This window comes from Manihot esculenta, chromosome 10 (assembly GCF_001659605.2).
Source record: "Manihot esculenta cultivar AM560-2 chromosome 10, M.esculenta_v8, whole genome shotgun sequence".
Lineage (NCBI taxonomy): Eukaryota > Viridiplantae > Streptophyta > Magnoliopsida > Malpighiales > Euphorbiaceae > Manihot > Manihot esculenta.
In genome coordinates this window covers 17084325-17097684 of record NC_035170.2, presented here as the reverse complement: position 1 = coordinate 17097684, position 13360 = coordinate 17084325, and the positions used below count along the sequence as shown (strand labels likewise).

Here is a 13360-nt window from a genome sequence, read left to right as displayed (position 1 = left end):
CACACCAATTTTTCCTTATGAATAAATTAATCCTCTTCGCGCTTAAATTAATTCATAGTTAACTAACAACCCCAACACACGTGTAGATTTAATTAGTCAACTGCATTAAGAGAGAAGAACTCAAACTTGATCAATAAAAATACTCGTTTTATTTAAATCAAATCTACTAATTTCTTATTATAAATTAATATATTAATTGCTACTTATTATTAACCCAATTAAACAATTACAGATTTAATTAGATTAATTAGCAATATGTTATCTTCCCAAGAGATTCAATGGACCCTTTGAATTCTCAAGAAAACAACAATGGAGGTGGTGTTCCTCGAATTCAGAAATTAATAGAAAATAAAAATAAGATAAAGAGAGTTGTAGTGCATAAACTCACAACTTGAACAAACCTCAAGTTAATTTAACCTTCAACTGAAAATAAATGTTTAGCTACTCATGGCCATAATAAAATTATAACAACTAAGCAAAAGAATAAGAAAAAGAAAAGAAGATGGAGAAAAAGGTGAGGGGCAACAAGAGAGGAAATGAGAGTGACAGGTAGAATATGATTCTCCAGGTTGAATGTTATGAGCCTTTATATAGGCACAAAAAGATAAAATTTAAAATAAAATATATTATTCTTATCGTATCTCTATCCTCATCTTATCTCCATCTTAATATGATCTTTATCCTCATCTGATTGAGTTTGATTCAATTTGACTCCACTTGAAACTGATCTTATCTTTGCACAAAATCTATCTTATCTCCCCATCGCCTCGGGTTACAGGTTTGGTAAAGGTTGTAGCCTCCCAGTATAAAAAATCCTTTAATTCAACATTTTTTCTTCCTTTTCTCAACTTCTGCTCACAAACCTGTCCAAAATCAAATTTAAATTAAAATTAAATATTTATATCAAAATTAGAGTAAAATCAAGGAATTAAATGAGGAAAAAATTGTGAATTTTTGGAACTCATCAGATTCCTCCACACTTGCACCTTTACTTGTCCTCAAACACATAAATTAAAATGAACAATAAAATTGAGCCCTGTCCTCAACCAACCTGAAATTTAATTTGTCCAAAGCAAAAAACCAAATTGTCATGCAACAGGATGATAGCAGAAATAGCTTCATTCACCAAAGTTTACTTCAACAAGTTTCATATTTAAAACTTGTTTCTTAAGGCATAAAGTTGATCCTCAATTCAATTTCAAGCATAAAAAATTAGAATGTCATATAATATTAGACTGCCCTTTTGAAATAATAGAATTTTAGAACTCTTGACTAGACCAATCAAATTTAAAGATTTGAGGGTTTATTATTTATTATTTACACTTTCTACTATATCTTGCCTGAAACTGATAAAGTGAACGTGAAACAAATGGTTACTGAGCCACTCGCCCCAAGCTATTCAGCTCAGGTGGCTACTAGCTCCACTCATAGTTACCTAATAAAAAGGTATGGGCGAGTTTTTTAAACAACCCAAAAAGGGGTGATACTCTTCCAAACACCAATTTCTCCATACGGAATCACCTTAAGGGGGCACCAAGTACCGTATTACTTGGACCATCGGGTTGGTAATCAATTGATCAAGCAACTAGAGGAGTGGGTCATAGGAGTGCATTTATTTCTGATTTTTATTTTTATTTTTTTCTTATTTTTCTTTGATGACACCCCTTAATTTCCACATAAACATTTTGTCTAGAAAATATCATTTAATTCATTCTCAACAAAGGGCAACAACTCATTTAAAAGAACATGCATTCATTACCCAACTATTTAAATAAGGACCATACATCATGAGTTTTCAAAACAAGTCTTAAAAATAAAACTAACAAAATAAACAATGATAAATTTATTCTATTTAAGCTAGCATACAAATGGCATAAGAACTTGTATTCTATGATAAATGACATATCAATTTCTTATGGCAAGTAAGGAGCTGTAATTTTTTTTATTTATTTATTTTTTTGAACAAAATGATGTCAATACTAGAAATCATAAAAATTAAATATGAGAAACAATTTAAAGTGCAAGTGCTGAGAAACTGCTGAGAATCATAAAAACAGATCAAGTGTTTATAGGTTTGGGCAATCCTCTAACTCAAACACCAAAAAATCAAAGAAAAATGGCAGAAAATAAAAATAAAAATAAAAATAAAAATTTCCAAAAATTTCATAATGTTCATCAATCATCAACCAATCTCATCAATCACAAAAAAAAACCTTCAATTTCCATACCATACCACATCTCCCCCACACTTACTCCTCACATTGTCCTCAATGTGGAAAAAAAAATCAATTAACGGGAAGTCCACAGAATAAAATAAAAGTAAGTTGAAGAAAACTTCCCTGAGGAGTAAGTCCATAGAACTCAAGTCGGTGGTGGTTGAGTTGCATTTTTCGGTCTTGGAGTTGCTTCAGGATCTCAAGTTTCACCTCCTCATCATCATAACTCATATCATCTGCAAATGCTGGCGTGTGGTTGCATCCGGCGAGGAAGTGGATGGCGGTGGAGGCGGCGGTGGAGGCATCGAGGAGGTGGCAATCGGTGAGGCTGGACTCGCGATTTGGCAAAGAAGGCGTGGCTGGGCTAGTAATCGGCGGCGAAGACATCGCGATTGGTGAAGGGGGCGCTGCATCCGGCGATGAAGGTTGCGCAGGCTTCGCTAGATGGAGGGACGCGTGACCGGCGATGATGGAGCGTCCGCTGGTTCAGTCGCGCGCGAGGTCGGGTCGCCACGTTTGTAATACCCGGCTGGAGTCCGGCATCGGAATGCTACCTTCCGGTGGAGTCCGGGATGTCGGAATGCTCTAGAAGGGTTAGCGTTATGTTTTTCTAAACTGTTTTGAGATGTTCATAAAGTTTTAAGCATAAGGAAATGAGTTTTTGAGTGAAATGAACCAAGGCAGAAAAGCCAGGTTCGGCCGCCGAAGTTGAGGTTCGGCCGCCGAACATGCATGGCTTTCGGTTTCACGTGTGGCCGCCGAAGGTGGTCTGGCCAGCCACCTATAAATGGCCCTCAGTCGGTTGAAGCGGCAGAACACCGTTTCTTTCACTTGCTGAGGTGAAACTCTGTCCTTTGTGAGTATTCTTTCATGTTTTCATGAAATCATGCAAAGCTTTGATTAGTTTTTATGGTATTTGAAGGTTTTAAAGCTAAAAACTCAAAGTTGTGAAGTTTGGAGAGTTTGAAGGCAAGTTGCTCCAAACCTCTACGTTAGGATCATTCATCTACTTGTTTTCACGAGGTAAGTGAAGATCCTGAGCTTGTTTTTATGTTTTCTGAAGGTTTTATGGGGTTTATGGAGAGAGTTGCATGAATAGGGTTTTTGTGAGTTTTTGATGATTTTGTATGTACAGCTTGTTTTTATGGTATGTGATTTGTGTTATTGGGGTTTTAGGTAGTTTTTGACCCCTTGGAGCATATACTTAGGTGTATGCAAGTTGAGGAAGTGAGGTGTGAAGTTGGAGAGGAGTTTGGTGCATTTGGCGAAAGGCAGGGCAAGTTTTTGCCCTGCTGATGAACTCAGGTTCGGCAGCCGAAGGTACATTCGGCCGCCGAACCCCTGAGTAGGTGTGAGGAGGTGGCTTCGGCTGCCCCAGCTTGCCCTCGAGCTTTTGGACTTTCGGCTCTGGAGGGAAGTTCGGCCGCCGAAGGTGCCGCCGAAGGTTAGAGACTTTCCTCTCTGGAGTGCCTTTTGGCCTCCGAAACTTGCCCCCGAAAGGGTTCGGCAGCCGAAAGTGGAAGTTCGGCCGCCGAAGGTGCTTGAGTTTCATCTCTGGAGAGGACTTTCGGCCGCTGAACCTGCCGCCGAAAGTGTTCTGTCCAGCTTTTCTTTTTCATTCTTTGCATGAGTTTTAGAGTGAGTGTGAAGGGCTTTGTGGGGAGTTAAATAGAGTTGTTCATAAGCTAGTTTGGTCCCTCATTTGCGTTTATCTGTACCTATACAGACCAGAGGAACCAGAGAGAGCAGCAGTGAGTACTGCTCCAGAGTTTACAGAGCCTGCAGAGTCAGTCAGTCCAGATAGCCAGAGGTGAGTGGAACTAAACTTAATTCTTTTAATTGACCAATGGAATGTTTTAGCATATCTCATGCATCATGATTCTGCAATAGGTTGATTGCATTAGTAGCCACGAATATGTTGCATTGCATAGTACATTGTTGATGTGGGTAAATGCTGAATGATCCAATAGTAACAGACAGGAAGTCCAGGAGCCTTTGACTATGCCCTGGCAGGTATAGAGAAGTCCAGGAGCCTTTGCCTTCGCCCTGGCAGGTATATAGTAAAGTCTAGGAGCCTTTGACTACGCCCTGGCAATGGTAAGTACAGAGGTGTTATATACACATATACATATATGACAGGAAGACCAGGTGCTCGATTCTATGCCCTGGCACAGAGTTACTGGGACTATGTGGTGACAGGTTTACCTTTGATGTGGATTGTCTGTGATATGATGCATTCCATCAGAGCATGTGTTAATGACTCTTTTACTGTTCTACTCACTGGGCTATAGAGCTCATCCCACTCCCTTAACACCAGTTTTGCAGGTTCAGTGTACAGTGTACAGGGACAGTCCAACAGAGTACAGGAAGAGGAGTTGTAATAGCGTAGAGTGGACATGTAATATGACATAGATGTGTATAAAGTTAGAAATGTGCTTGACTTAGTGATGTTTGTGGTAAACATGATCTGTATATGTATATATGTTTCTGTATGTGAAAAACCAGGCTTAACAGGTATGAGTTACCCATCTAGAGCAAGCTCTAGTCAGGGGTACAGAGTACAGAGTACAGAGTACAGAGTACAGAGTACAGAGATAGTGCATGCACAGGTTAAGCCTTGGTTCAGAAAAGAGTTTTTATTTTCACAGAAAATGTATGATCATGTATGAGTATTACAGGTACACAGAGAGTATAGCAGGCTTGCTACGGGTTCTGGCGGCCTTAAGCCGACCTGAATCCTAGCGCCGGTGACGGTCCATTTTGGGGTCATTACAGATTGGTATCAGAGCCCTAGGTGCACATGATCGGACCTAGAGAGAAAGTGTCGGGCTCATAAAGGTTAGAAGTGGTCAAGTACAATAGGAAATCATGTCCACTAGGATAGGGTATTGAGTCCTATCTGTTTTATGCCATGAGTTATGCATGTGCCTTATTGATATGTGATGTTTCTATGCTAAGTGCTATATGATATGTTGTGTTTTCAGAGTAACGATGAGAGGAACTCGTCGATCAGCTCGATTGACTGGAGTCCCACCAGAAAGTGAGAGACCAACTGCTCGTCCTCCTGCATTGCCAAGGGCAAGGTCTCAGAGATCTAGCAGGGAAGGTACGTCAATAGACCCTAGACGGTCTGTCGACGAGAGCAGAAGAGGAACAGCTAGGGGAGAAAGATCAGAGGACAGGAGGCAGGCTATGGAGATTGACCGGTCTCAAGATGACAGCATAGGTATAGGCAGCTTTAAGGAAGGTATGGGAGAGTCGCAGGGAGGCGCTCAGACCTCAGGTTTTGGCTACCCAGAGTATCTGATGGAAGGTATGTCGGAGTACTCTAGTTTTGTCCCATATCCCCCTTATATGCCCTATATGCCTTATCCTCCTTATTACCCACCATATCCTATGTACCCACCGTCCCCTACCCATCCAAGTGCATCACACCCAGAGCTAAATGACCCAATACCACCACCACCAGAACCAGTAGCCCTTGTGGTTGCCAGACATCAACCTAGCTCATCTGGAGGTAAAGTGCAAATGATGGAGTACTTGAAATTGGATGCTCCTAAGTATAACACAGGAGATGATCCATTTGAATACCTCAGATCAGTTAGGATGATAACCAGTGAATTGGGAGCTGATGATAGTAGAGCCATTGAGATGGCAGGGTTTACACTGAAATGTAAGAAGGCTAGAGAATGGTTCAAGAACTATGTGGAACCCAGGATGAACAATATGTCGTGGGGAGAGTTCGCCAATGAGTTTGCAGGGTGGGCTTTTCCTGACAGTTCGAGGGAGATGAAAGTCATAGAGTTCGAACAGTTGAGACAGACAGATGAGATGAGTGTTGATGAATTCACAGATAAGTTCCTGGATTTGCTTTAGTATGTGGGTCAAGCCTATGATACTGATCAGAAGAAGGCAAGGAGATATACTATGAGATTGCATCCCAGGTATTCTTCCTTGATTCTTCCAGCAGAAAAGGAGAGTTTCCACACCATAGTGGACGCAGCCAGAAAAATGGATGCTAGTGCCAATATTCAGAAACAATCAAAGGCACAGGCGTCGGGTTCTAAGGCCCCCAGTTCAGGCGGCAAGAGATGGGATAGAGCAAAAGGAACAAAGAGTAAGTTCTGGAGTAAAGTGAAGTCAGGTCTGGGAATAGGTAGTGGCTCAAGCTCTGGCACAGCTCCAGTATGCAGACGATGTGGAAAACCACATGGAGGAATTTGTCGGTTGGGATCTACAGCTTGCTTTCGATGTGGACAGGAAGGGCATATTGCTCGGGATTGTCCGCAGATGACTTTTGCACCATCCCAGCAGATGAGTTCAGGCAGTGTGGTACAGCCAGTTGTTCGGCCAGCAGCTCCAGTCATGCCTCAGAGTAGTGGCAGAGGTAGAGGGAGAGGGGCAGCCTCTACTTCAGCAGCAGGTTCCCGAGGTGGAAATCCGGTAGCCCCAGCACGGATTTTCACTGTGACACAGGAGGAGGCTAACACGTCGAACACAGTGGTGTCAGGTAATCTCATCATTGGGTATTCAGATGTGTATGCTTTGATGGACCCCGGTGCTTCTCATTCCTTTATTGCTTCGAGAGCCATAAAGAGGTTGGGTTTGATCAGTTCTGAGTTAGAGTATCCTCTCTGGGTCAGTGGACCCAAGTGTGACCCATCAGTGGCAGCGTCAGTCTGTTGTTTCAGTCTAGTGTTCATAGAGGGTAGATGCCTTCCAGCTGACCTTGTGGTTCTAGACTTGACAGATTTTGATGTCATTCTAGGGATGGATTGGCTATCTGCATATAGTGCTACTTTGGACTGTAGAGAGAAGATAGTGAGTCTTAGAGACCAGGATGGGTCAGAGTGTGTCTACAGAGGAGACAGGAGAGGTACACCCAGAGGTATGATTTCAGCCCTTCAGGCTCGTCGTTTGCTTAGGAGGGGTTGTCAGGGGTTTCTAGCTCATGTGAGAGAGCTAGACAGTCAGGTGAGGGAACCAGCCACAGTACTAGTAGTCCGAGAGTTTCCCGATGTGTTCCCAGACGATTTACCAAGACTTCCACCTGATAGGGAGATAGGGTTTGAAATAGAATTGCTGCCTGATACCAGACCTATCTCTATTCCTCCCTACAGGATGGCACCAGCAGAGTTAAAAGAGTTAAAAGAGCAGTTGCAGGACTTGGTAGATAAGGGTTTCATCCGCCCTAGTACCTCACCTTGGGGTGCTCCAGTGCTCTTTGTCAGAAAGAAGGATGGATCCCTCAGACTTTGTATTGACTACAGACAGTTGAACAAAGTCACTACCAAGAATCGATATCCTCTACCTCGGATTGATGATCTATTCGACCAGCTAGCTGGAGCAGGTTGTTTCTCTAAAATAGATTTGAGATCCGGGTATCATCAGTTGAGAGTTAGAGAGGCAAATGTGCCAAAGACAGCGTTCAGGACCAGATATGGGCATTATGAGTTCTTAGTGATGCCGTTCGGGTTGACTAACGCCCCTGCAGCATTCATGGATCTCATGAATAGAGTTTTCAGTGAGTTTCTGGATCACTTTGTCATTGTTTTCATCGATGATATTTTAGTGTATTCCAGAGATGCAGAGGAGCATGCCCAGCATCTGAGGATTGTTTTGCAGACACTGAGAGAGCATGGGTTGTATGCCAAGTTCTCGAAGTGTGAGTTTTGGTTGAGGAGCATTTCCTTCTTGGGACATGTGGTATCAGCAGAGGGTATTGAAGTAGATCCCAAGAAGATAGAGGTTGTAGCTAACTGGTCCAGACCCACTACAGTGACTGAGATTAAAAGCTTTTTGGGACTGGCAGGTTACTACAGGAGGTTCGTTCAGGACTTCTCAAAGATAGCGGCTCCTATGACCAAACTGACTCAGAAGAACCAGAAGTTTATCTGGTCAGACCAGTGTGAAGCTGTAATACCCGGCTAGACTCCGGTATCGGAATTCCTACCGTCCGGTGGAATTTGGGTGTCGGAAACCTCTAGAAGGGTAAAAGCATGTATTTTAATGTTTTAAGTATGATTTTAAATAAGTTTTTTTGCATGAAAATTCTTTAAGGAAAAACCCAGGTTCGGCCGCCGAAACTTACTTTCGGCCGCCGAACATGCATGGACTTTGGGAGGCACGTTAGGCCCCCGAAAGTCTAAGTGAGGGAAGTGCAGGTTCGGCCGCCGAACCTTATGTTCGGCCGCCGAACATTGCATGGATGCGGAGGCACATTCGGCCCCCGAACGTGGCCTGGCCAGCCACTATAAAAGGGTCCCCTTGGTCCGCACGGGCGAGCTTTTTCTCTCCCATTTTCGGCCAAGGTGAGTCTCCACCGTTCCTCCCTCGATCTTGAGTGTTTCCTCTAGATCTTTCATGGTTTTAACAAGTTTTCATCTTGCTTTGAAGCTTTTAAGCTTTTGAATCGAGTTTTGAGCAAGTTTTGAGCTTGGAGACCCAAGGAGCTAAATCTCTTCCAACTCCAAGTTAGATCGCCTCTACTCTCGATCTTCAAGAGGTAAGGGTCGATCTTGAACTCTTTTTATGCTTGACACAAGTTTTATGAAGATCTTTGGGGATTAAAGGCATGTTTAGTTCATGTGTAGGTTTATGGGTTTAAGTTGTGATTTTTGAGCAATGTAGCTTGTTTGTGTGTGAATGAAGTGTTGTAGATGGGGTATATACATGTTTGAGACCCCTAGGAACCTGTATGTGTGTTTTAGTTGAGAAATATGCATGATCTATGGTTTTGGGAGCCAGGAGGTTCACTTGAACCAAGTTTCTGCCGTTTGGCAGAAACCAGGTTCGGCAGCCGAAGGGAGTTTCGGCCGCCGAACCCCTCTTGTGAAGGCAGCTTTCGGCTGCCGAAGGTGCCCCCGAAAAGAGACTTTCGTCTCTGTCTGGCACTTTCGGCCGCCGAAGGTGCCGCCGAACCTAGCTGAGTTTCGTCTCTGTCCAGGACTTTCGGCCGCCGAAGGTGCCGCCGAAGGTGCCCTGTTTAGCCATTTCATGCATATTTTCTGTGATGTTTTCATGATGTTTTAGGGGGGTTTTTGGGGGATATATTAGAGTTGTGTTTATATATGTTTGGTCCCTCATTGGAGTCCACCTGTGTAGGCTCGGACCCGAGGAACCGAGGACCCCAGCAGTGAGTGAGCTGCTTCAGTGTCTGGTCAGAGCTAGCCAGAGGTGAGTGGAAACAAGCTTAATGTTTTAAAATCAAGCAATTAAATGTTTTGAGCATGTTTCATGCATCATGATGACATGTAATAGGCTGATTGCATTAGTTCACGAATATGTCGCATTGCATTTTATTTTGTGGTTGTGGGTGAATGCTGTATGATCCAATTAGTCCACGAGACTTTATGTATGTTATGACAGGAAGACCAGGACCCCATGCTACGGCCTGGCACGAGGCTTTATATATGATATGACAGGAAGACCAGGACCCCATGCTACGGCCTGGCACGAGGCTTTATATATGATATGACAGGAAGACCAGGACCCCATGCTACGGCCTGGCACGAGACTTAATATGTGTTATGACAGGAAGACCAGGACCCCATGCTACGGCCTGGCACGAGACTATGTTGGGACTAATTGGTGACAGGTTCACCCTTGATGTGAATTGTTTGTGATATGATGCATTTCATGAAAGCATGAACTTTAATATAATGTTTTTAGTTCCTGCTCACTGGGCTTTTAGCTCACCCCTCTCCCCTAACCCCCAGGTTTGCAGGTACGGGAGTGATAGAGAAGAAAAGAAGGGAAAAGTCACATGTATGTAATAGCTAGAGTATGTGGACATGAAAAAAATGATAAGAATGTAATGTAAAGTTTATGTGATTATGTTATTGAGGATAGATATGTGCTTGACCATAGTATATGTTAATCCCTTGGTATGTACATGATCTTGTGTTTTGATATTGATGTAAACCAACTCACCATATGATGTATAGCCCTTGAGGCTTTGATGAGATCCCACAGAGGGATTAATGTTTATGTATATGATGAATACAGTGCATGCACAGGTTGAGTTTGGTGTATGAAGAAAAAAAAAAAAAAAAAAAAAAGTTTTTAATTCTTATGTATGTTTGTTGATCATGTATGGGATTAAACAGGTAAACAGGATGTATGTAGGCTTGCTACGGGTTCCGGCGGCCTTAAGCCGACCTGAATCCTAGCGCCGGTAGCGGTCCGGATTTCCGGGGCGTTACAGAGTGGTATCAGAGCCCTAGGTTCATATGGTCGGACCTAGAGTGTCGGGCTCATAGAAGTTATAGAAGGTCAAGCACAATAGGCAAAAATCATGTCCACTAGGATAGGATGTAGAGTCCTGTCTTGCTATGATTGTATGATATGCCATGATGATATGCTATGTGTGTAATGTAGCTGATAGGTTCATGTTTGCCGACATGAACCATTTAATGCTGATGTTTATGTGATGTTTACTGTTTCTCAGAAAACAGGATGAGAGGAACCCGTCGATCTGCACGATTGACTGGAATACCACCTCAGGACGAGGGCACTGATGCCCGTCCTTCAACATTGCCTAGGGCAATGTCAAGTAGGTCCAACAGGGACCGAGCAGTGAGAGACCCTAGAAGGTCTTTAGATCTGGGAAGAAGCAGATCAGTCAGAGGAACAGTGCAGGGAGGTATGTCAGAAGATATGGGGGATCAGATGGATGTTGATCAAAGGAGGGATGGCAGTTTGGGCGTCAGTATGTCAGAAGAGGGTATGGGGGAATCCCAAGGAGGCACTCAGGCCTCGGGATTTGTTCAGCCACCTCACTATCCGCCCTACACCCAAAATCCCGTGTATTCGATGGGAGGTACATCGGATTACCCTAGTTTTAACTCCTACCCCACACAGATGCCATACCCACCATACTACCCACCATATCCACAGTACCCAGTGTACCCACCTCCACCATACTATCCAAATCCAGCAAACCCCACTCCGGGGGATGCTGTACCTCCACCACCACCGGCACCTACATGCCCAGATACCCAGATACCTCAGCCTAGCTCATCTGGGGGAAGTAAGGCTAAAATGACAGATTACATGAAGTTGGGTGCTCCCCAGTTTGAGTCAGGTGATGACCCGTTTGTATATTTGGAGAAGGTCAAGATGATCACAGAGGAGATCGGAGCTGATGATAGTAGAGCCATTCAGATGGCTGGTTTCACCTTGAAATGCAAAAAGGCCCGTGAGTGGTTCAAAAACTATGTGAAGCCGAGGGTGGATAGCCTATCGTGGGAGGAGTTCGCTAATGAATTTGCAGGATGGGCTTTCCCTGATAGTTCAAGGGAATTGAAGATGATAGAATTCGAGCAGTTGAGGCAAACCGATGACATGAGTGTAGACGAGTATACTGACAGGTTTATGGAGTTGCTGCCTTTTGCTGGGCAAGACCTTAGCACAGACCAGAAGAAGTCGAGGAGGTATATCATGAAGCTCCATCCCAGGTATTCCTCCTTGGTACAGTCAGCAGATAGAGAGAGTTTTCACGCCATAGTAGACATGGCTAGGAGAATGGAGGCTAGTGCCATCGTTCAGGGGACAGTCAAACAGACAGTGGCACAAGCTTCTGGTTCTAAAACTCCGGGTGGGGGAAGGTTAGATCCCTCTACCTTGAGTGCAGCAGCTTCAGGCAGTAAGAGATGGGGTAAGCCCAAGGGTAAGAAGAATAAGTTCTGGAACAAGGTCAAGTCTAGTCTGGGATTTGGCAGTAGTTCTAGTTCTGGGGCAGATAATGCAGCTTGTGCGAAGTGTGGTAGGCCACACAGGGGTTTATGCCGGTATGGGACAACGACCTGCTACAGATGTGGGCAAGAGGGGCATATGTCATGGCAATGTCCTAAAGCAGTTCCTACGGCACAGACACAGCAGACAGCTTCAGGAAGTGTGGCACAGCCAGTAGCTCCAGCTGCTACACAGGCCAGTGGCAGAGGCAGAGGGAGAGGGTCAGCTTCTTCCTCAGCAGGATTCAGAGGTGAAGGTCCATCAGCTCCAGCCAGGATCTTCACCATGACGCAGCAGGAGGCTAACACATCCAACACCGTGGTGTCAGGTAATCTCATCATTGGGTGTTCTGATGTGTATGCATTAATGGACCCGGGTGCATCTCACTCTTTTATTGCACCGAGAGCCGTTCAGAGGTTAGGATTGATGGTCTCTGGGTTAGAGTGTCCCCTATGGGTCAGTGGACCCAAGTGTGACCCGTCAGTTGCAGAGTCAGTCTGCCAGTGTAGTCCAGTTTTTATAGAGGGAAGATGCTTGTCCGCCGACCTTGTGGTTCTAGATTTGACAGACTTTGACGTCATTCTAGGGATGGATTGGCTATCTACCCACGGTGCTACCTTGGACTGTAGAGACAAGGTAGTCAGATTCAGAGATCAGGATGGGTCAGAGGTCGTCTTCAGAGGAGACAAGAGGGGTACACCTAGAGGTCTGATATCAGCTCTTCAGGCTCGTAGGTTGCTTAGGAGGGGATGTCAGGGGTATCTAGCTCATGTGAGAGAGCTAGACAGTCAGGTTAGAGAGCCCGCCTCAGTGCCTGTGGTGAGTGAGTTCTTAGATGTTTTCCCAGACGAGCTTCCAGGACTACCACCTGCAAGGGAGATAGAGTTTGAAATAGAGCTGATGCCTGGAACTAGGCCTATCTCTATCCCTCCCTACAGGATGGCACCAGCTGAGATGAAAGAGTTGAAGGAACAGTTGCAAGAACTGGTGGACAAGGGTTTCATCCGACCGAGTACCTCACCTTGGGGTGCTCCAGTACTCTTTGTGAAGAAAAAGGATGGATCCCTCAGGCTTTGTATCGACTACAGGCAGTTGAACAAAGTCACCATCAAGAATAAGTACCCATTGCCAAGGATCAACGATCTATTCGACCAGCTAGCAGGAGCGGGTTGTTTCTCCAAAATAGATCTGAGATCCGGGTACCATCAGTTGAGAATCAGAGAGGAGGACGTGCCAAAGACGGCCTTCAGGACCAGATATGGGCACTATGAGTTCCTTGTAATGCCGTTTGGGTTAACCAACGCCCCTGCAGCATTCATGGACCTCATGAACAGAATATTCAGACCATACCTGGATCACTTCGTTATTGTCTTCATAGATGATATCCTAGTGTATTCCAGGAATGCAGA

At 44.3% G+C, this 13360-nt stretch overlaps 1 long non-coding RNA gene across 2 annotated transcripts in view; it reads right to left on the bottom strand.

Moving 5' to 3' along the window:
• Positions 1 to 411: 411 nt before the first annotated feature.
• LOC110607310 overlaps positions 412 to 13360 on the bottom strand; it is a 30043-nt gene continuing 17094 nt past the window's right edge. Inside the window, exon 6 of one of the 2 annotated variants that reach the window (XR_006352377.1) lies at positions 412 to 863. This is a non-coding gene — a long non-coding RNA (uncharacterized LOC110607310). The remainder of the gene's footprint in view (positions 864 to 13360) is intronic. The other variant, XR_006352380.1, reaches the window with a different exon arrangement.